This window comes from Petaurus breviceps, unplaced genomic scaffold, assembly GCF_028583685.1.
Source record: "Petaurus breviceps papuanus isolate PSGF00001 unplaced genomic scaffold, PetGlider_PUasm1.0 126, whole genome shotgun sequence".
In the NCBI taxonomy this organism is placed as follows: domain Eukaryota; kingdom Metazoa; phylum Chordata; class Mammalia; order Diprotodontia; family Petauridae; genus Petaurus; species Petaurus breviceps.
The window spans coordinates 14,216,875-14,241,778 of NW_027185655.1; positions in this window are offsets into that span (position 1 = coordinate 14,216,875).

The window sequence follows — 24,904 nt, forward strand, 5'->3', positions numbered from 1 at the left end:
TCTCTCTCTCTCTCTCTCTCTCTCTCTCTCTCTCTCTCTCTCTCTCTTTCTCTCTCTCTCTTATGTATGCGTCTGTAGTTGTCTCTCTAATAATTGAGCCACAGAAATCATGTTTCATTTTATCTATTTCAGCAAGATCCTAGGACCATTGCTTGCACTACAGATTTCATGGACCAATTCTGGACATCACGTTACAGCGAGAAGATAGATCTCATCCTTCTATAAAAGAAGAGGCAGATCCTTGCTTTTTCAAGTCAATCTAGTTTGAGTCTAATCTATCAGTCTCCCAATCTCATCCCTACGAAATTTGTCTAAAGCAGACATCTGTTAGGTTAAGTTGGGAAATTCTGTTTTAAAAAAAATTCAGCACCTTATTAAAAAAAAAGTTCCAGGGTAAAGTTCAGAGAGAGATAGAAATAGAAGCAGACTAAATGAGATAAGAATAATATGGTAAAGCTGGACTATTTCATGCTAAATTCGTCATTATGCAGATCTGTCATGATAATGCCAATATTAGTAAATTTAGTCCTTCATTCTAATATATCTTTGTGTTTCATGAAAATTTAATTAAATTTTTTTCAATGCTCAATATGCAAAAGATGTAGACTGTGAGAACCAAATGTTTTTCTCTAGTTTTTTCCCTCTTATAAAACAGACAAGAGTATAAGAAAGATTGACCTAAGAACAGATCTTGGACCTGGTCATGAACCAACTAATCCAGGTACATGTTCTGATTCTCAAGCACACAAACCAGAAGGGCCATTCAAGAGAGTTCTACAGTTTATGGGACATGGAGTACAAAACATGATCTTCCTATTGAGCTCTTTCCAGGAGGACAGAACAAAACATTGGGAGAATAGTTTATCAGCAAACCAGGTCCAAATATGGTGTACTCGCACTCAGATTTCCCATAAAATTATCATTCCCCATAATACTGCAGAATTTGGGTTATATTTAGGAAAGAACTGGAGAGGTTATTGAGTTTTATATGTCTATACCTCGAACTATGGCGAGATATTCTCTCCTTTTGTCTCACAAACATACAAGAGTAGGGAAATAGTTTCCATTTCTAGATTTCAACTGGTTCCTACCTGTTAGTGATAATCAGATACAAAATAGAATTTCCCCTTATGGCCCTTACACCTTTTAAAGAATGAAATTATCACTAGGGAAAGTCAAGAAGTTATTTGCTGCTTTTGGCAAAGAGTTTGTTCCAACAGATGTCTAAATAATTGAAGCCCCTAATTTTGACTATATTGTAAAAATATTCAGCACTCTGCATTTGGGGCCAAAACCTGATGAAGATAAAGGTATTAACTTAATTAATATAATTGTAAGTATCCCTTCTTAGAAAATTTAAAAGGATAGGATGCCATTCTTCTTTTGCAAATCCCCATTTCACTTATAACTTTGTAATAGTCCTTCCAAATAAAATACAAAATTACATGATAAGGCAAAACAGAGATTCAGAGTTCAAGTAAAAGTTCAGATAACAGTTTTTATTCATCAAACAGAATAATAGTCACTTAACTTTTGGCAGACCCTGGAGAATCATTTTTCTAAAACCATTCAATCCCTCTTTTACCACTCCCTCTAAGCATCTTTCTTTCAGTCTGGTCAAAGGTGAGCTCAAGAGATCTTCTAGTAACTCAATTAATGAGACTTCTTTCTTTTCTTAGGCTGATCATTACCCTAATCACTTCAGGGAGCAGTCCTTCTATGGCAGGGTTGACCTGCCTCTCAAGGAACTAGTTGAGCCTTGGGTAGGAATGATATTAGAAACATTTCAGTTAAGAATGTATTTTTGGAATCAATAGTTAAAGAAAGACTCAAAGTAGTTTCTCATTCAGATTAGATCAAGGATTTCAGACTGAAGTACTACATATTATTTTTAATGTTCAGCCTAAAGGGTAAATAGAGAAGCCTTAGTATGTTCTACAGTGTCTTGCCTCTGAACCATGAAAATGGTGCATTTCTCAAACTCTTCATCTATTTTCTCTTTCAGCCTAGCAGGGATAGGGAACCAGCCACTGGTTTATAGAATACCCCAATGATTAAAAAAAAGATAAAATCTTTTTCTCCTTCTTTTAACCTTTACCCAAGAAGTTTTCCTGACACTTCTTCTTTCTGGTTCCTGGATTTTCTCACATGAATCCACTTTCTTAATATGCAATGATACCCAATATCCAAACTTTAGCTAGTTTATTTCTTTTGAATAAGGTATACATGTCCAAAACCATGGTGAAGACATAAATTTAATTCCCCAAATATCAGTAATCTATATGAGGCAAAATGTTCCTCCTGGCATTAAAATTTCTATTCCTTCTTATTTGCTACCTGTAGTTTCAATATTTATGCATAGTTACTTGAGGTCATGGGTTTTACCAATTGGCTTCTTTCTTGGACTTTGTTTCCTGTCGATTTCTAGGTGTCTCAACTTGTAGCATTTTTCTTTATTTGTAACTACTCTAAATAGTGTTTAACTCAGGTGATAAGCAGTCTTGTCCCCCCCCCAATCCTTTTCAGTTTAAAATCCTTTTGATTAGAGAAGCTTGAACCCTTGAAGCTTGACACCAGATGATGCCTCCTAAATTACCCATCTGACCCCTTTCTTGCCCCTGATTCTGACCTCTCTGTTCCAGATATACCTTCCATTTCTGGCTCTCTGGTAGCATAACAATGAAAATTTTGTGCCCTGATATCCTTGGCCTTTGCTCAAACTAAAGGTGAGGTAGAGCCTGTTTATCCCCAACTCATAGTAGGTCCCCATTCACAGCCCCACAAGTCCTAGATTCAGGTGGATCAGGACAATATATTGAGACAAACCCTGGACTTGGGGTCAGAAGACATGAATCCTATTTCAAGACTTACTAGCCTTCTGAGCTGGAAAAAACCTCTGGTTCTACTTTACCAGCTTCAAAATAGTATTAATAATACCACTAAATCTTACCACAATTCTTTATTGTGATGTGAAAGTGACTATGAATTCTTAAAGGTAATACCCATGTAGTGCATACATAACTCTGGTGATGGATTGTACATCTGTTGTCTAAAATCATGCCTGGGGAAGTTCAGAGAAACTCTTCCCTAGTTTAAGCACAGAGCGGTGAAATTTTAACCATCATGCCTTTTGGAGAATATCTAAGTTGCAGAGGGGTTATGACTTTCATCAATGATGGGAGCATACCCCACTAACAAAATTCTACTTATACAAAGTCCTGAAGTAAAAATATCATTTTGGTCTGAATGTAAACTAAAATCAGGTTCATGTAAAACTTGAGTGGGACAATAATCAATGTCATTTTGAAACGTGTGGTTTTTTCCCTTCAAAGAAAACTCATGTTAGAGTTGTAGTTTATATTCAGAGTTGACTTACAATTCAATCAAAACAGTACTTACCTTCTCTCCATTACAATGCTACTGTGGGAAAAAATGAGATGAAAGAATAAGATTATTTTTAAAACCATGATAAAGTGCTAAATACATGCAAAATTTAATTATTATTATGTGATGTAATTGGGGTCAAGTGACTTGCCCAGGGTCATACAGAGAGTGTCAAGTGTCCAAGACCAGATTCAAACTCAGGTCCTCCTGACTCCAGGGCAGGGGCTCTATCCATTGTACCAACCAACTGCCCCAAAGTGTTATTATTATAAAAGATGTATCACCTGATTCAGAATCCATCTTTAGTTCACCAGCCCCTCATCCCATAGTCACCAACTTCCTAAGATTTTTTTAAATTATATTGAAATTACGTAGAGCTATTTGTGTTATGGGACAAACCAAAAGACTAATAATTTTTTAAAGTGATAAAGCAAGCAGGTAGTATATCTTGCAAGTCTATGCAACCACAGTCTAAGATCAGAGAAATAAATTTAAGCACATAGCAGGCAAATAAGTGATTTCAGTAGAAGTATGCAGGTAAGGTCCACCATCTGGCAGGTCACAGTCTACAAGTCAAATTCTAACAAATAGGCTTTAGCTTTCATCTTAGGAAAGACTTTTTGGCCCATTTTATAATGTCTTCTAGGTATAGGTGATTTAAGGCCTACAGATGTTCACTGTAATCCAAAATGAAGTCACCTCTTATGCTGACTTACAAGGGAAACATTCTTTAATCTATTTGCAGGTTTTTGCAAAGCAGAATCATTACTATGTATATTGAGAAAATTAGTTTAAATCATTGAATTGCCTTCATCATTCTTCAGTCTAGATACATTACTTAATTACAAAGTAAATGCATTGAATTTAAGTGACTAAATGTAGTCCACTGCCCTGCAATAGAATGATCTGACTTTTAATAATATTTAACCCTAGATAAAAGCATGTTGGATTAGGGAATGATGTTGAATAAATATTTAATGCTCTTCAGAATCTTCTGTTCTCCTCTATTGCATTTTGCAAATTTGCTGACTGGGGCAGGGTTTTCTCTTCTAGCACCCTCCTCTAACTCTGGAGACAGGTGGTTGGGGCTGGGAGGAAAAGGGAAATGATTAGATTCAGGGGCCTACCAAGATCTCCAAATGGGACACAAGTGGTAATTACAACCAACAGAAAAGAAAGACAAGTTTGTGGTCTGAGGGTCAGGTTCTGTTTGACTCTACCTGGAAATTTAAGCACGATCAGCTTTCCAGGTGACTGCTGTTGTGAACAGCTTTCAAGGTTCTGATTACATAATATAGCAAACTATTTATTCAATAACAAATCAGAGCAACACATTCACAGAAAGTCAAAATACAGCATTCACCATATCACAACTCGACAACTTATCACTAAAATGGCCACATAGTTTTCACCAAAGTGATCACATAGTTTTAAACAAAGTACATTCATTTAGGCAATCACAAAATTCTTGATTCAATCACAAAGTACAAAAGTCAAAGTTCTCCATCCCAAAGTCACAGTAAATCATAATCTTCTCAGTCAGTACACAGAATCCAATTAAAGTGATTTTTCAGCTTGATTTGAGGCTGGTTCTCAGCTTCCATGGTTCCTCTCCCATGGTCCCGGCTCCAACTGTCACCAGGGTTCAAAGGCAGGCAGCTCCCAGTTCCTTGTCCAGCTCCTTGTCCAATTTTTCATCTAGTTCCCATTCCACATTGAAGTTCACTGTGTCCAGTCCACCTCAAGTCCTTCACAGTTCCTGTTTCTGGGAAGACAAAGCTTGACAGAGCCACAATAATATTCATGCACATTTCCAGCACCATCATCAATTCACTGTCTGCCTGTGAAATCAACTCAGACCCAACAACAAGGTCTGAGAACTCAACACAAATCATCAACATAGAAATCAACACAGGCCCACAAACAGGGTCCAATAGGTCAGCACAAATCATCAGTAAAGTCCCAGGACCTCCAAAAACCCCCTCCATGACTTCTGTAAACAGACAACCAGAAAATCCTCTTTCAGGGCTTCCAGTAAGGTCCCAGGACTTCTGTACAAAGTATCACAAACAAACATCAACACAGATAGAGTAGACAAATAGAGTGACAGAATACCACAAGTTTTCTCCTTCTTGACTCTGTCACCACAAAAGTCCTCTTCTCAGTTCTAGTGTCTTTAACCTGGGCCTCTCCTTATATAAGGCCATTAGCTCCTCCCCAGGAGTTCACAAGTTTTGAGGTTCACATGTTCTGTTTCTTAACAGACTTGATCCAAGGCTCAAAAGAAATTTGAACTGAAACAAGGTGTAAATTACTTCTTTGCTTGCCATTACACTACCTTTGGGAATTTAGCTATGAAATAGATGTAGACTACCCTGAAGTAGTCCAGTTGATCATCAGGTCGGGGCTAGTATATTTTATTTTATATAGTTCTAGCTTGTATATTCTGAAGAATACATCCTCCGAGATCCTTGGTTTTGGCAAGTTCACTCATACTCAGCAAAACAACATAGAAAAAAGTTATTTAAATGAATCAAAACCCAAAAAAAATGCATAGCAAAAGATCACTTCAAAGGGAGGAGAAAACTCTGCAAAAGTTTCAAACTCGTGGTTGTGGTCCTTAAGTTGCCTGAAAAAAATCCCAATATGACCCAAACCAAATTAAAATGTAATTGAAAAAAAATGTTTAAAAATAACTAAAAATACAATACAACTTAGGTAATGTAACTCTGTAATTTTCTAAGTCAATATGCTGCCTGAAAAGCATCAACTTCTGTTTGAATCTGGGACCATTGCTCTAGAAGAAAAAATAAACCACTTTGGGTACACAGAGGGGAAGGAAAATATGAAGAAAGAAGATACCCAAGACACTTACATTCTTATCCAAGAGGAAAGTCCATTAATGTTACACATCTTCTCTGAAATTCGTGGTTGGTTACATATTGCAACCTACTTATGATCATTTTCTATCTTTGAGTAAACCTCAATTTTAATTCTGCAGATACTTATTCCACAACTTACAGTCATATTGCACCATTGGAAGAATATTGATTTTTAATGAGTCTTTGTTTCAGGGAAAATCTAAAGTTAATGAAAACTTTATAATTTCCCTAAAGCAATTTAGATATCCTATTTAATACTTTTCCTGTTTGATTCCAGTCCCAGTTTATTGTCTATTCACATTTTATGCCTAATATTTATTTACAAATGGGCCAAGTTTGTGGGTTGTCCTTCTTATAGCATATCAATTCTCAACGTATCACTATGTACTTAGAGCTTTGGACTTTAAAATTAGTTACAAAAACAAAAAATGATATCATTGGGTATCAAATCTGAGCCCAATAATTAAAGCAAACTGCCAACATCAAAAGGAAAGTCTCATGATGCCCAACAATAATTACATCAAATACAGGCATACTTGCAATTTCTTCCACATGCCCCACTCAACTGCAGAGACCACTGGCATGACTCAGAGATTTTGCCTTAGTCCTAAAAGATTCAGGTACTGACTGCATAGTCAACATTTCTGTAATGGTTACTACCACTACTTGATATTTTCCCAGACACCTTAATCCTGCCCTGACACAAGCAACAAGTCTTGTCTTCTTTCTTCAGTATTGTTTTACCCTTTCACATTATTCTGAGAAATGCAGTCTTTACATTACTCCATTTAATGTAAGGCATGCCAAGAGAAGGGAGATATATAATTCCCTAGTAAATGGAAAGCAGACCTCAAGGTAAAGTGCAGACTGAGTTGCAACCTTCAGACACATACTGTCTATGGTACTCTTTATAACTTACCTAACCTCTCTGTAACCCCAGTCAAATCACCAAAACTATAAGTTTCAGAACAGTGTCAGAATGAACTGGTACAGGGAATTTCCTTCCCTGACTACCCTATATCACTGAAATCAAGTCCAGATAAAGGGGGGCAAGGAGAAGCCCTCAGAGATATAATATGGCAACACGTTATGGGATATCAACTGCGAAAGTATTAAGATGTCAGACAAACTAAAGAACAGATACAAGTATTGTAATTAGTACAATGCAGAATATTAACCATGATGACTTACACAGAGGTGTGATGTGATAGAAAGACCACTGGATTTGGAGTCAAGAGACCTGATTTCAAAACACAGCTCTTTAACTTATTCTTATCCATGTGGGGTAAAGAAAATCGTTGGCCCTCCCTGAGTCTCCCTTTCCTCATCTGCAAAAAAAGCAGGCTGGACTTTGGTGATCTCCAATGCTCTTCTAACTAGGCAGTTGGTGATACAGTGGATAGAGTGGATAGGTCTCAAGTGTGGAAGATTTGAGCTCAAACCTGGATTCAGATGTTTACTAGCTGTGAGACTCTGGGCCAAGTCACTTAAACTCTGTTTGTCTCAGTTTCTTCAATTATAATTAAGGCTCAGACTGAGACCTATCTTTCTGGTGGCTAAAATACAAAACTTAGCCCACCAGATATCAGGAGCTCCTCTTCACTCAGTCTCCTGATGAGTAGACTAAAATGTAACCATTAAGAGAGTCAAGAAAACTTTCTCCCACTATAGTATCCTTGCTGGAATCTTCTCCATGATATGAATAAATACAACTTTTGTTAGTTATTAGATAACTAAGAGTATTCCATTTTATTTCAGTCTCAAACCTGAAACCTTGGGCCAGCCCAAATAAAGCCTGGAATACATAATGTATAACCCAAAAAGAGACCAACCTATGATATAACAAGAACAAATAACATGTAGCCTCTGCTGGTACAGGTAGGAGACTATTGTATGTCATTTGAGTAATGAACCTTCTGCAAAGGAAGGGGAAATAGAGGGGGCAGGTGATAGTCCCTCATACCTTTGAGAGCTCTACCATCATGAAAACCTGTGTTCATTTCAGCATAAAATTAACACACACTGATGCTTTTTCTTTCACTTTTATTCAACGATATGCATAAGGACACATATTCCATAGCCACCAAGTCCTGGCAAAGGAATGGATTCTTATGACCCCCTCCCAACTTTTTCTTCTTTAGGATCCCCAGGTAGCATATGCCTGAAGTTGTGTACTCACATACCAATGCCAAACATAAAATATCTGTAAACAGGACAGGGTTGAGATTGACTTGGCTGCTGTGATTTTACAATGGAGGCAAAAAGGCATATCTCTTCTTAAAAATCTGAACTTTTTGATTACACTATTAAGAAACATCATTGGGAACAAAAAAAGTGGACTGGCTTAGCCAAGAGCTAGACATAAAGAGTCCTGGGCCTGCTTGACTGTGTAGGTCCTTCTACATTATATAAGCATGGAACTCATAATGAGGCCTTTTGTAAAATATTTGTGAATATGACAAGCAAAGATATCATAATATATTCCAGCTAATACTGTTCACATATCTGCTTTATTTAAGAGTCATTCATTTGCACTCTGATTTTCCCCTGACTATTCCTGACATGCAGCCCAACTCCCATATAGATAAATAAGACAAATTTAAAGATTCAGGGGAGGCCAGGTGGCACAGTGAGTAAGAGGGCCAGCCCCAGAGATGGGAGACCCGGGATCAGTTCCGGCCTCAGATACTCGGCACCCACACAAAATAACTGGCCGTGTAACCTTCAGCAAGTTAACCCAAATTGCTTTAAAAAAAATAAAAAATAAATAAAGATTCAGAAAAGAGTTCCCAGCATTTGGGACAGATCATCTATGGAAGCTGTGTGAAAGGACATAGATAAGAATTACGGAGGTTGAAGCAGTATAGGTAGGTTGTAGACTGCACACATGGAGAGAAGACCCACAGTAGGGAGGGCAGGGAACCATTGAAATATTAAAGTACTCCAATTACTCATCACTTCCAATATTCCCATTCTGCTGAGAGACTGCTGCTGAGGCCCCTGGGACTGGAAAACTGTATTTAGTCATGTGACTAGGACATTCTTGGAGACCTGCATGTAATTGGGGAGTTGGGGCTCACCTTTCTCACATTCTTTAGCTCTTTTAAGTCCTATACCCCCTTGCCTCAAAGAAATGGTATGACATATGGTTCAGGTCTAGGAACTTCCCAAGAGTGTAGACAGATTAAAAGAGTTGGCTTTTCAGCTGAGTCCAATTCTTCATAACCCCATTTTTAGGGTTTTCTTAGCATACATATAAGAGTGATTTTCCATTTCTTTCCCCAGATCATCTTACAGATGAGAAAATGGAGGCAAACAGGGTTGAATGACTTGCCCAAGGTCACACTGTCTGAGACTGTATTTGAACTCTGGTCTTTCTGACTCCAGGCCTAACATTCTTTCCACTGCACCACCTAGCTGTCATGAATATAAAGGTACTCCACAGAAAGTGTCAATCAGGTTTAAAATCAGTTATTTGTTCTTACACACATAAGAAAGTATAAATGTTTGAAAATCAATGCATGCATTAACAGAGCAGGACTCAAAAACAACTTGTAACTGACTATAGGTAACTTGACTGAGCGAACAGTACTTGGGCTTCATCACACAAAGCAGTGTGTGGAATTGCTATTTGGGTACTCTTCCATTCTCCTCTGCTCTCCACTCTCATTCCACTACAGATGTGAACCATCTCTACACTACATGCTCCACTCACTGCTAAAATCAACCATTCCTGCCACCTCCAAGCTCCAACGACCAGTGGGACTTATATAGACCTTTCAAACTCTAAGGTTGCTTCCAAAACTGTACCCATACATCTTGGACTACTCATTTGCCTAAGATCAGCAAAGACTAAACAAACACAAGAGAGGTAAGGTGGCCATGGGTTGGGGTCCTGCTGTCACGAGGCAGAGATTGTTGAGGGATCACTCAAGTCTTCTATATCATTCAAAATGCAATATTTCCAGTGCTAGGTCATCTCATGGCCAGAAGCACACCCCAAACCCATTTGATCTCCTGGAACCAGGAGGAATATCTCTGAACATGTGTTATGGTGGAGGGAAATGGCTCCTGGTATACTATCACATTACTTAGCAGATGATTCTTTCATTCAAATAATATAGTATTGTATCTTGGGACATCCTCTGTCTGCCCATACTGCCAGATATCTCCCAAGCAGAATAATTCTTCCAAAAGTTGAGGTTATGTTGATTTATTTGTTTACAAATGCTTATTGATTTCACCCAGAACCACAGTTTCAAATGACTTTGCTTTATACCTTTATCTAATTTGCCTATACAATGCAAGCAGCAAAGAGAGTGAGTGTGTGTATGTGTGTGTGTGTGTGTGTGAGAGAGAGAGAGAGAGAGAGAGAGAGATTGTTACTCTATGTACTCGTTCTACTGATGAAAATTTTCTTCTCTCCTTCATCACAAAGCCCTGACAAGGGATCACAGTAAATCCTGGCTTGGGAAATAAGGTGTCTCAGCCCTGGAGACAGTGTGTATTCCAACAGGAGGTTAGCAAAACCCTGGAGATAAACTGTGCTACCTACCCCTTTCAAAGCCAATTGTAATTTGCTCATCCCATCTCGGGGGAGATGGAAGTATGTCAGGTCAGGATTCACAAGAGAATCCCTGAAGACCATAGGATTGTTATGTGACTGTGTGCTAGGAAAATGTAATGGCATCAGACAGGGAGATTGTCGAACTAGTTCAACAGCAAAGGGCACAGGTGACATACTGCTACTGTATGTTGTTTCCTTTGATGCAGAGACAAGGAATCTATTTGTGTTCCAAGGGAATACCTGATTATTTGTGGCAAGAAGGAAGATAATGCTGGTAAAGTGGTGAGACATGTTGTTATTGTCTCCATGTGGTAGTTGAAAGCCAGTTTATGAAAATTATCATAAACTTGAACCATTCTGTCACAAAAATTTTCATTGAAATCATCACAACTCCAAATATTCATTGAAAAAGTACTTGTCAATGTGGTAGCAAAGAACTAGAAACTAAAAACACTGGAAACCATTAATTAGGGAATAGTTAAACAAGTCCTGGTACATAAATGTAATGCAATTTAAATGCATAGAGTGAATCCTATCATACTGTTTCCATTCAACATCTCTTCATGTTTATAAGACTGGGAGAAAGGGGAAGAGAGGCAGGGGGGATATCTAAAAATGTAGTTCTGAAAGAAATTCAATAGAGATGGGATTTCAAATTTTTTACTTTGGAAGTTCTAACCTCAAAAATAATAATCAAGGAACATGTAGGGAATAATCCAGGAATCATAAAATAGAATTCTGAATAGACTAAAAGGAAAGAAATATAATTAAAAGGACAAAAGCATATGAAAACTTTATAGAAAATAGCATGGCAAAAGAATATTACTTAAAATAAGAAATTAAAGGTCAACAGGGAAGATTTTCAACCATGTTCAACTTACAAGGGTAAAAAGAAAAAAAGAAACAGGAAATAGGGAGACAAATAAATAGAAAATGCAAAAGAAAAAAACAATTTAAGCAAATTCAACAATTTGAGATGGGACAAGTAAACAAAAGTATGATGGGTGAGAGTCTAGGAGAATAAACTAACATCAAAGTCATATGAACACAGTGAATTACAGGGGAAACGTACTAATGTAAAAGAGGAGGTGAATTAAAATTAATTTAAAATATGTAGATGAAAGCAAACCAAACCTAAAGCTCATAACCTTAAATATGCTTGAATTAAACAGCTTGATAAATTAAGACAAGCAGAGAGGATAAGAAAACAAAATGAAACAATCTACTGTATACAACAAATGCAAAGGAATCCAGACACTTGGAGAGAGAAAAATAAAGCATACCTGTGTGAGGCGAAAATCATGTCACTTCTCTAGGACTCAATTTCTCCATCTGTAAAATGAGGATACTATATTTAAAACACTTGAAAGAACTTTAAAACAATGCATAAATGACATCTGGTATCATTTTTAACCATTACTATATTTTGTTCATTGTTCTGAACCATGCATGACTTACAATTTGGAAAAACAAAAAAATGAGTCACTTATAGATTCTGACACCCAACCAAGAAGTCAATGACAATAACATGGGAATGCTAATTAGCAAGGATACAATATTGACTTAATTAGGTACAGCTTCCCTGTCTGAGTCACCTTAACTGTGGCGTGCTGTCCAAGAACAGTAAATGTCAACAATAAGAAACCAGCTTATTCTTTCTCAGTCTCACTTTTGCATTTAGAGATCCAGAAAGTTATGCCCTCATTTTCAGTCTAAGTCCTATGAATGAATTATACCTGAAGAATGTTTTATTACCAAAAAAAAAGCTAGTCTAGACTTTGTGTGGTAGATGAAATAGATAGATAAAATAGATAATATTCTAAGATATTCATTCCAAAAATGGAACCCATTGATGATATACAAAATAATAATGATGTAAACAACTTTTCCAAAAACATATGCTCAATATGATATTGATGTGTCTGTGTATGTCTTGGAAATTTGATCAATGAACCCTAAGAAGACTAGGAAATAGCGGACCCTATTAGTGACTCTGAGGGTGGAGCTAAGCACTGTTGCCTGCAACCTCTAAAGAGATATAAGCATGCAAGGTAGCCAATGTTGAGGATACATTAGAGGAAGTTGATCTTAGCCTAGGAGAAAGTAAAAACACCCCAACCCTGAGACTCTCTGGGGGTTGTTCAGTGCCTGAATAATTAAAATGAATTATATTCAAATATGATCTGTCAGAAAGTTCTTTCTTTTGTAGAACCTTGATTTCCCGGTCATCATCATGCAGTCAGGTAAGTTCATTTTCCAAGTTTTTAAACATATAGAAGCTGTGAGATGAAGATAGGTATCTAATCTCAATTGATAATTAAATCAATAAACTCTAGTGGCTTTAGAATCAAATATTAACTTCTCTGGTATTTAAAGCTCTTAGTCCCTTTCTACTTTTCCAGTCTTTTAATACATTAATTATTCCCATTTATATACTTCATAGTCCAGCCATGTTAGCCTATTTGCTATTCCTTCATCATCATGTTCCATCTTCTGTTCCCAGGACTTTGCCTTGGCTGTCCCCCATGTTAAGAATGTTCTCCCTTTCTACTGCCACCTCTTAGAATCCCTGGTTTCCTTTAAGACTGTTCAAATGTCACCTTGGAAGAAATTTTCCCCAGTGCCCCCAACTTTATGTCTCTGCTATGTACCTATACACATATGTGCCTATACAAGTTCTCTTCCTCACTAGAATGTAAGCTCCTTGAAGACGGGTATTTTTCTTTTATTTTCTTTGCATCCCAAGTGCTTATTTGAGTGTCTGGCACAAAGTAAGTGCTTAATAAGTTATTGATTGATTAATGTAATTTGGAATTGGAATCTCTCTTTAAAGATTCACTTGAGCAGGCAAACAAAATTAGGGAAATTATGCCAACTTGCTGAAGCACAGAGTAGTCAATAACTTAGGACCTTTACAAATGCCATACTTCAATATAAAACCATTTTTAAAAATACATATTAGTGACAGATTGGAATTTTAATTAAGATAGAGTTTTCCATATTTCAGAAATGACTTTATTCAGCCATAAATGATGAGATAAGAGAAAGGTTGAAGTGAACAACATTGCATCCAAGAGGATTTGATATTATCATAACTTTCACTGGAAACATTGATCTCATATCTCACGGAAACCTTCCTGAGGGATTATGCATTCTCATTCTTTTCCAGCTTTCAAAAATATGCAGCTATAAAATACCTGCATGGATCTCAAGCTGTCATCAAAAAACAAGAGGAAAAACAGTCAGGAAGACATACTTACAAGGCTCTGCTGTCCACATGCGCCAGCCACCAGCAAAATGGAATTTTTATCAGTCTGTAAGGAGACAGATCATTCTTTTAGCTGCTGTACAAGCCAGCATTATTAATCAGCAACAACTCTTGCTATCAGTTCATTCTACCTGTGGTTCATTGCTTTAAATATTCTTTTTGTTGAAGGAGTCAGGGGCCCTCCAGACTAGGTATCTCATTCAGATTCATTTTTAACACCCAGCCAAAGCTCTCTCAAGGACCCTATCTCTGCCCAAAGAGACCTTTATCAATGGTGAGAAAGAATTAGAAGTCTTTGGTGTCATAGTTCTCAAGTTTTATTTCATAGCAACTCTGCTGTAGAGTTTTTTTTCAGGAAGCAGGATTTCACCCTGTAATTTCAGTAGTACCTCTAGAGAACTCTTAATGAGAAAACTCCCTTTACTAAAACAATTCATCATCAGTTGTTAGGCAAGTTGTTAATCCAGTATACCATGTTCACTCTCTATAGACTATGGATGTTTATGTCTCCTACCACAAATATTGGGGTTATTGATGACAAAGTGAAGAAAGAAAATGTTTTATAGAAAGTAATGTTTTCTAGAAGATTTTGGGTCTGACATAAAAGACATATATAGTAGAAATTCAAGGGGGGCTTTTCTTTTGTTTTGTATAACTATAACACATCTGTCCATTTATTACATTTTCAAAATTATCTTTATAGAAGAAAAAGATTTAATTTTAATTTAATTTAATTTAATTTAAATTTAATTTAATCAAAACAATTTTTGCATATGAAGTTCTATACAGCAGGGAAGATTGAAGGAAGGCAGCAAGGTGACTTGAGAACCAGCCTCAGAGTCAGGAAAAGTTGGGTTCAAGACTTACATGTTATACACATGGACTGTATGACTATGATCAAGTCACATCATTGTTCATCGGCACAAACAACTTTTCAAATACGTTTTCTTTTGATTCAGTTCTTGCATAGGATTCCACAAAATCCTCTCCCTCCTTGGGTTTTGAGGCATTTTCTTTCTTTTTCTAATTAGTGTTTTCATTGCCTTTCCTCTCATTTTCTTATTAACTCTGCAGTCTCACATCTGACCTCTACATTCAAGTAAAACTTCTCTCTCCAAAGTTATCAGTGATCTTCTAATTGCCTAATCTAATGGCCTTTTCTCAAAGCTCATACTTCTTGACATCTCTGTAGCCTTTAACATTACTGGCCATAATGCTTTTCTCCTTGATATTTTATTTTCTGCAACTTTCTGTGACATTGTTCCCTACCACTTCTTTTCCCTCAGTGCTCCCCAGTCTCCTTTGCTGGATCTTCATCCAGGTCATGTCTGCTAACCACATCCTAGACTCTGTCTGGGCCCTGTCCACTTCCCCCTTTATTATTACCCGCGGTGATCTCATTAACTTCCATGGACTCAATGAATATCTCTATTTAGATGATTCACAAATCTCTTTTTCCATTCCTAACCTCATGTTTTGTAGACATCTTGTACTCAGCTTGTCCAAAACAGAACTTGTTATCTTTTCCCCAAAATTCTCCATTTTCTTAACTTCCCTGTTATTGTCAAGGGCATTACCAAAGGGTGGAGAACCCTCAGCCTTAAAGCCACATGTGGCCTTCTAGGTCCTTAAGTGTGGCCTTTTGATAGAATACAAATTTATTTGTTCTGTAAAATTTTGATTCAGTCAAAAGACTGTACTACTGGGTTACCATTCTCTCATTAACCTAGATTTAACAACTACATATAATCTTCAAATCTATCATATTCTATATTCAAACAATTGCAAGGTCCTATTGTTTCCACCTCCATAACATCTCTAGTGTATGCCTAGTATGCCCCTCTAACTCTTCCACTACCCTAAAGGCCTTAACTATTGCAATAGAATTCTAGTTGGTCTCCCTGCCTCCAATGTCTCTAGATTTCACTCCCTCCTTCATTCAGATATTGAATTGGTCTTTCTTCAAAAGAAAAGTGAGATATAAACATTTAGAGAATCCACCCAAAATGTCCACATGGGCTATTTGTTCCCAACCTGGAACAGAACATTCTGAGCTTGTATTGGTCTGATCAACACAGTAGGACACACTATAACTTGACTCTAGCACGGTGATGTTAATTTGGTCCTCATTGAGAACAAAAGCCAACAATCAGCCAAGCTGATCTTTCTAAAGTTCAGTTCTGAAAATACCACCACCACCATTCAACCAACTCCAGAAGCTCCCTATTACCTCCAGCATCAAATATAAAATTTTTCTATGGAAAAAGTTTGACTTTTAAAGCATTTCATAACCTGACCTCTTCTTACCTTTAAATTTTCTTCTACCTTACTCTTCTCTATGTAGCTTGCAGTCCAATGGTACTCACCTCCCTGGGTTCCTTGCTCATGGCATACCTTCTCACTTCAGCATTTTCACTGGCTATACTCCATGTCTATAATTCTGTAACACCTTTCCTTTGTCTCCTTCCATGGTTTCCTTCCAAAATCCCCCCTTCTCCAAAAAGAATTTCCCAGTATGCCTCAATCTTTATGAGATTATCTCTAATTTACCATGTACCATTTACCATTTATCATCTTGTTTATACATAATTGTTTATGTGATGTGTCTTCAATTAAACTCTGAGCTCCTTGAAATCAAGAGCTCATTTATAAAGTTATTTTTGCTGCTTTTGCCACAGAATAGGGGTAAGGGCAAAACTATGGAGTAAGGACACAAAGAATGTAGTAGCCATAAGGGAATTGCTGGATGGATCCCAAAACACAAGCCCCATCTGTTTTGCTATGTTAGTGTAGCAGAGGGTACAGAGTGAGTTAGGATTAGAAATTAACTTTCTTTGCTTTTAATTTGCAAATTTGTTACCTCCTTGGGGTTCTTGTTGTCTTACCCTGTGGAGAGAGCTGCAATTACTTTATATCTTCAACATAATTCTTTTTTTTTTTTGGAGAATTTTTAGAGATTGTGAGAATTGGAGAAAATGTCTAGTTCTCCAATTTGTTGGTCATATCCCAATCACTTAATTATCAAACTACATGAAAAAATCTGCCCCTTTCCCATCCCATTATCCTAGCCACTCATTATCTTTGGAACTTTTTCTTTATCTTTGTACCTCAGTTTCTCATTCTAGAAGATTGGATAGGGGCGGCCAGGTAGCACAGCGAGTAAGAGCACCAGCTCCAGTATTGGGATGACCTGGGGATCAAATCCGGGCTCAGATACTTAGCACCACACCCAGAAATAACTGGCCATGTAACCTTGAGCAAGTTACTTAACCCTGATTGCTTTAAAAAAAAGAAGAAGAAGAAGATTGGATATATTATTTGTATTTACTCTACCTCCTGGGAAAAATATCTAATCAGGATTTTGTAGATTAATGTGAATGCATCCTTGAGATTTTTAGAAAAAGATGTTCTATAACCAGAAGCAATATGAGCTCCTTATAGTGTTATTATTGCAGTTATTGTTAACAAATTTAATCTAAGAAGCTAATACTTAAGTTTTTAAATAAGCTTTGCCCCTAGAAACTTATTTATACATAGAGGAAATGATGCAACTTTCTTGAATAAAGAGTCTAACTCATTTGTAATAAAAGAACTCAGAAATTGGAGGAAGTTTCCCTGTTCAGACAAAACCACTGTCTGTGCCCAGTGGCACTCACAGCTGCATGTATGCATAACTAGAGTAGCAATTTCCATAATTTCTCTACAGAAAGACAAAAATCATGAGTAAAAATAAATAAAAACAATGGTTTCTGAATTAAACATCCTCTCCATGAAGTTAGATAAAATAGAGATGTCTATAGAGTGTGAAAGACACATAAATCTCATCTTATGGCAATTACTCTCTACCTTATTCTTTTTATTTCCAGTAAATAGCAATCTGATTTTTCACGGTGATACCATAGTTAACAAAATAAAAAAGTTAGACTCAAGAATGCTGGCCTTAGAACAGTCAGCAAAGCTGCCACAACTTTAAAATCATTATGCTCACCTATTTCCTGAAGCATGGTGCTAATAACATTTGGTAGGATCAAAGGAATTTTACAGAGGGCATAGCCTTCTCTAACCCCCATCCAATCAGGTACGGTGTGATCAATACAGCATTTCATATCGTTCCACCTCGAGCCAAATGTGAGGATTTCTCTGAGAAATGATTCCACCTGCACTTCCAATGAGTAGAGTGAAAATGAAAGTAGAAAATATTGTTTTTAAATAGTGATTATGCCGGGGATTTTTTTAAATCTTTGTATATGAAGTTTCTGATCACATTTAGTTGAAACATGAAGTTTCATCACATTTAGCAAATTCTTAATAAATGTCAATTGGTTGATTGATTGAATAGTGACTATGACATAAAATACACCAGGTTCTACTCGAGCTAATTCTTCTTAGCTGTTCAAGGAAGAAAAAAAAAATAGATTCCATCTAATCTCTACTTGGGAAATCTAAGCATTGCCCCAGATAGCACACTGGACCTGAATTCAGGAAGACTCATCTTCCTGAGTTGAAATCTGGCCTCAGGCACTTACTAGTTGTATGATCCTAGGCAAGTCATTCAATCCTGCTTGCTTTGGTTTCCATCTCTGCAAAATGAGTTGGAGAAGAAAATGGCATGCAACTCTAGTGTCTTTGCCAAGGAAACCCCAAGTGGGGTCACCAAGAGTCAGAAACAACTGAATGACAAAACTCTACTTAGAACAAAAGAAAACATTACAGATTAGGTTCTCTGTGCTATTAGTAATCCCATTCTATGATCATTTCAATGTTAAGTTCTCAAAAGGATTTCCAGAATGGTGCATGACCAAGTCAGATTTCACAGGAAAACTTTATTGGTAACTTTATCCAGAAGGTTCCAGTAAATAGTTCAGGATGTTTACATAAAACCTGTGTAATAATAGACTCCTGCAGATAGAGGAAGTGACCTGGTCCCTACAAAATCCCTGTAAATATAAAGTGCTCAATTGTATCTATACACAATATGCATATGTCCTGTGTGGCTAGATATACTACTACTGCTGCTGCCGCCGCTGCCGCCTCCGCTGCTGCTGCTGCTGCTACTACTACTACTACTACTACTACTAATAATAATAATAATAATAATAACAATAACAATAATAAGTTAAACTTTACATAATACCTGCTATGTGCCAAGCACTCTGGTAAGTGATTTACAAATATTATCTCATCTGATATTACAACAACACAGTTAAGTAGGTATTAATATTTTTTCCCATTTTACAATTCAGGAAACTGAGTTAAAAAAAAATCAAGTAACTTGCCCAAATAAGAGTTTGAGGCCAGATTTCTATGCAGGTGTTCCTAACTCTAAGTCCAACGTTCCATCCATTGCACCACCTGTCTAAATCTCGCATAGAAATGCAGTGTTCATTAAGAAAGTGTTGATCTGAGACTCAGATGTAGACATGAGTCCAAGTTCTAATGTAAATTATTTCTCTGACTTTAAGCAAGGGTTAATATCTCTCTGCCTCAGTTCCCTAATGTGTAAAATTGGAAAAATAATATTTATACTTCTTACCTCATGGGGTTGTTGAAAGGAAAGTGATCTATAAGTTTAAGAGCACTATATAAATGAGTCATTACTTTCTTATATTGCCTAAATTGGCTTTGTAACTTATTTTTAACAGCATGTGATATTTCTATGTTCCATCATAACTTATATATTAAGAAAGAATGGTATTTTAAATACTAGACTACTATTAAGATAGGCATGACAACTTTTGGAATGGGTAAAAGAACCTTGCAAGGAAAGTCTCTGGTTTTCCCAGACCACATAAAACAGCAGCAGCAACAGCAGCAGCAGCTTTTAAAATATAGAAACTTAGAAGTAGTCATCAAAACTATTTGGGTACAATGTGAATTACATATCATCCCCATCATCCTATCTGCTGCTTGTGATGTCTCTCGGATGCTTTCATTGATCCCCCAGAAGATGAGCTAACAATCCAATACTTTTATCCAATTACAAAAGACAGTCAATTTGTCCAGCTGCATTATAGTCCCTGGGACACTAAATATAAAAGAATAATAGTAGGATTAAAACATTCCAGAATCACTTCTATTCAAACTCTATTTAAAGAATGCAAATCAAAAAATAATAACTTGCAATATGTGTATATAAAAATAAAATTAATTGTATATTTTATAATAAAGCATAATTATAATAATTATTGTTAGTATTATTTCATTGTCAACTCTTTCATTGGGGTTTAGATAGAAACAGTCTAAGACAAGTTGCTATCTATTGTTTATCTTTTATATGTTTAATATTCTACAGATTATAGCAGGGCAGATAAAATAAATGCTCTTTGTAGTTGAATAAAGGAATTATGTTGTAAGCTCATGTAATCATCTTTGATCATCATTTTAGACTCACCACAGGCATAATTGGTGTAGTTCTGGTAGGTGACAGGATATCAAGAATGATACTCTTCATCTTTCTCACACATGATTTTAATCTCTTCAGCTAGGTCTCCATATTTTAAGAAACACTTTGTTTCATATTTTTAGGGCATTAATTTTCTATATGTTATATTTGTATTTATATATGTATATAATAATAATATTAAATATAATCATATATTATGCCATATACTGTCATCAGGGGGATGTGGGAAATTACTAGTTGTCTTTGTGCTCATAGAAGTTCCAACAAATTAAAACAAAAGTGGAATCAAATGAGAAAAAGAGTTAATCAGGAATTATGTTCTCTAGAGTAAGAGCTAACTCTCCTGTGTAGTTTTTTGTACTTACAGAATAGTTTATTTCAAACAAGGGGTGAGAGATGTATTTTTTAATCAACTATATCTATCACCTTAGAAAACATTCCATTGTTAACCAAAGAGATTCATAAGCATGTCTTGATAAGATATAAACTATGCAAGTGACAGTGACCGTTACCTCCTACCCTTTGTCACATTTATTTTTTTGATAGAATTTCTGGAATTTGTGTTAAATTAAAAATTTTAGTGACCTCAGGTCCCTTAACATTTCCTTCTCCAAATTATGGTACCTCTTCCATTGTATCTCTCATTTAATTCCACCTAGACTTTAAAGTGAAGTTATTTCTTGTGACTATCCTACTGTAGTTGGAGATGCATTGCTGTTGCATGTGCAGTTAAAAGTACCATTAACGAAAAACAATATGGAGCCCTTGCCTATAACTGGCAAGACCTAAGTTGGCTACGAGGAACTATCAGTGAATAATGAAAATGTTCATGTCTTCAGTCCGTTTCACGCGCATGTGTGATTCGCCCAATTTACTAGGTCAGCACCATCTGCACTAACTGAAGCTTGTATATTAGGTGAACTATTGATATTTCTTATTGTGCTTTATCTTCCCTTCTTGAATAAATAAGCATCAATAATTCATCTACCCAGTGTCAAGCTGGCTATCATGATGATTTAAAATAGGGCAGGATGTACTCATACCATGCTCCCTCAATTATCTGATTAATAGGAAGAATTGTATCCACTGAACAAGGTGCCAAATTCAATCAATGGTATCACAAGAACCCAGGTCCCAAGTATTTCAGGTTCCATCGGACCAGGTCTTCACAGAACAGGTCCATGATGATCTCAGATCATAGTAGTTCCCACTATGAATTCCCCTGAGTTGTACTCACCCATTATGCCTCTAGTCATGAAATGTATATTAAGATATCAAAAGTTTGCAATCACCAAACTCCACGGAATGAAAACTTTTCAAGTCATAGAGACAGAACTTTAAATAAAAAAGAATAAGTACAATTTAAAATACAAAGACAAATTAATAATGATAATTATAATTCAAGGTTAGATTGTTCTTACAACGTAGATTTATTGATCAATGCAGATTAGGGAAAGAAATTATAAAAACTGCTTAGCCCTGTTCATTTCAGTCTGTAACATATTAACTCCTATCAGATATCTAACAAGGCATAATCTGGTGTTTGAGTTGTGTGTATTTGTTTATAGATGTAAGCTGAATTTCAAGTCTAGAACATTTTGTCAAAGATTCTCATAATTGGGATCTAATGATGACAACACAGTCTGCCTGTGTGAGAGGCAGTGTTGTTTGAGATCTTTGAAGAGGAAGAACATTTCTTGCTTTTCTGCTTTGGGATAACCTGACTCTCTTCAGATCTGACTCTAGGAAGGAAAAAGAGAAAGCCTCTCTTGCAGATCTTTAAGGGGAACTAACTCCCCAGTATGTGCCTGATTTCTAGCATGACTCCCTAGAGGTTTAAATGAATTTCCTTTTAGTGAGATTGTAGTCTTTTTCTTGGTTGGGCAAGATGTCAATTCACTCCAATATAAAGAGTTCATTGACTTGTATATTTTATTACATATTTTAATCTATAGAATTCCAATTTCTGCTTGCTGTCTTCTTGGACAAATGACTTTACCCACTATTTGCTATTTGTCCTGGTCTTTTGTCTAACTACCATTTGGTAAGAAAGAGTCTGACTTGATGGTCTAAGTTGGGGTTCCCCTCTCCTTTAAAGGATAACAACCAAAGAAGGAAACAGTTTTGTTTAATTGGACCTAAAATAATTGTGTCCTAGAAAAGAAATATTTAAGGATACAGATAAGAATAATTATATTGTAATATTTTCTCTCAGAGGAAGACAGAACATCTTACATAGGAAGCACACCCTTATGTGAAAATGAAGGAATTTATGATGGTAAGTCCTGATCAGAAATTACAGGTAAGTTATCCATACAGATTCCAGACTTGCTGATCAATACAGAATATGCTAAAAAAAAATGGCAATAACTATGTGGCACTGACCTGCTGACAGTATGAACTAACATCTGCCGAAAATCTAGTACTACAAAGGCTCTTAGCTAAAGCCAACAAATCAAATACTCACTATCTTCCTAAACAAAGAGATTAAAGACCTCTGCACTTTTGTTCAAGTACAGTACAGTAGTACTATATTATTATGTCAATCAGTAAATAGGGACATCAAAATATGTTTGAACATTAAAAACATAAATTATATTCAAACTAGATCTAGACCTGCTTCCCACAATCATCCAGACATAACACTGATCAAGAAAATTAAGGTTTAAAAGAAATAATATCATACTAAATACTTCTAATCTCCAACATATGTGGAAAGAAAAGCTTTCAAAACATAGAGACAGTGGAATAAATCAAAATTATGTGGGAATGAAATAAAACATAGGTTATATCTATCATACTGTCTATTACTTGATATATTCCTAAGATGCTGTCCACTTTCCTACAGAAGATAAGCTAAATTCCTAATACTTTTATTTAGTTAAAAATGAAATTATTTTATTCATCTATTCAATAGTCCAGAAAACATAAGATAAAGAAATTATTGCAGTACAGATATTTGTCCTAGTACCATCTCAGTCAGAACAATTGAAAATTCTAAAAATGATATGAATGCCAAAAATAATAATATTCCTAAACATTCTTTTAATGAGCCCATAGAAGATAAAGTTACCACCAATACTTTTGTTTACACACAAAATGTTATCTTTTTCTCTTCCGGCGCCAACATTACAAATAAAAGAACCATGGTATAACAATGACTTATCCCAGGATCATTTCTATCTATTTTTCATCAGGTATAACATGGAAAGAATGAAGATAATAATGAAAGCCTCTCTCATTTAAATTACTTTAAGTTTTTCAAAATATGTTACAGACATCATGTTATTTGATCCTTAGAAACAAAGTATGTTAAGGCAGGGGAAAAGTGTACTTTGAATTTATTCTCATTTGATCCTTAAAAACAAAGTCTACTTAAGGCAGGGGAAAAGTGTACTTTAAATTTATTCTCAGACATTGTTATCTGTGTTCTGGAAGGGTAGAGTTCAGTGCAACTGACTGTGGCTGTCCTGCTGGGCATCAAGATTGACTTGAGATTAAACAAACTCAGTTGTCTATCGCTACCTTGCCAAGTGAGGCTTCCCCTTTTTTTCCTGGTTTATAATTTTAATAAGCTATGCATTTCCCCTCTAACTATGAAACAAGAATGGCTGGAAATAACTAATAGCTAATATTTATACAATGCAAGGTTTACAAAGTATATATATGTATATGTGTGTGTATACACAAAGTATACATATATATATATATATATATAAAATCTCCTTTAATCCTCACAACTACCCTGTAAGATCAATGTTAATATTCCCATTTTACAGATGAGGGAACTGAAGTAAAAAGAGGAAAAATTTGAACATAGATCTTTTCAGTTCCAAATTCAACACTATATCTGTTAGGTCATTTTTTGTCTAATATTTTGGGCAAGTGTTTCATTAGGATGGGAAAAGCAAGTCAAAAAGCATTTATTAATCCTTTTCTCATGTGATAAGGATGATAGTAATCACTGAGAATACAAAGAAAGATGAAAGTCGTGCCCATCTTATTGGGTAAGACAGCATGCAAATAACTATAGACACATAAGATATATATACATATATATATATGGAAAAAATCAGAAGTAACCTCAGAGGGAAATCAGATTTTAGCTAAAACTTGAAGGAAGGCAGAAAACTTAAGCTATGAGAAGGGGAAGAATTACAGGTGTGGAAGGGGGAAGTCTATGAAAATTCATGAAGTTGGGAGTTGTAGTATCTTATGTGAAAAACAGGTAAGGAAATCAGTGTTACTAGAGTGGGGAATAAAGTAGATAAATAAATAAATAAAGTAGATGGGAAAGATAGGAAATGTCTAAGTCAGAGCTTCTTAAACTTTTTTTTCCACTTGTGACCCATTTTCAACTGAGAAATTTTTATGCAACTGTGGGTATACAGGCATATAAA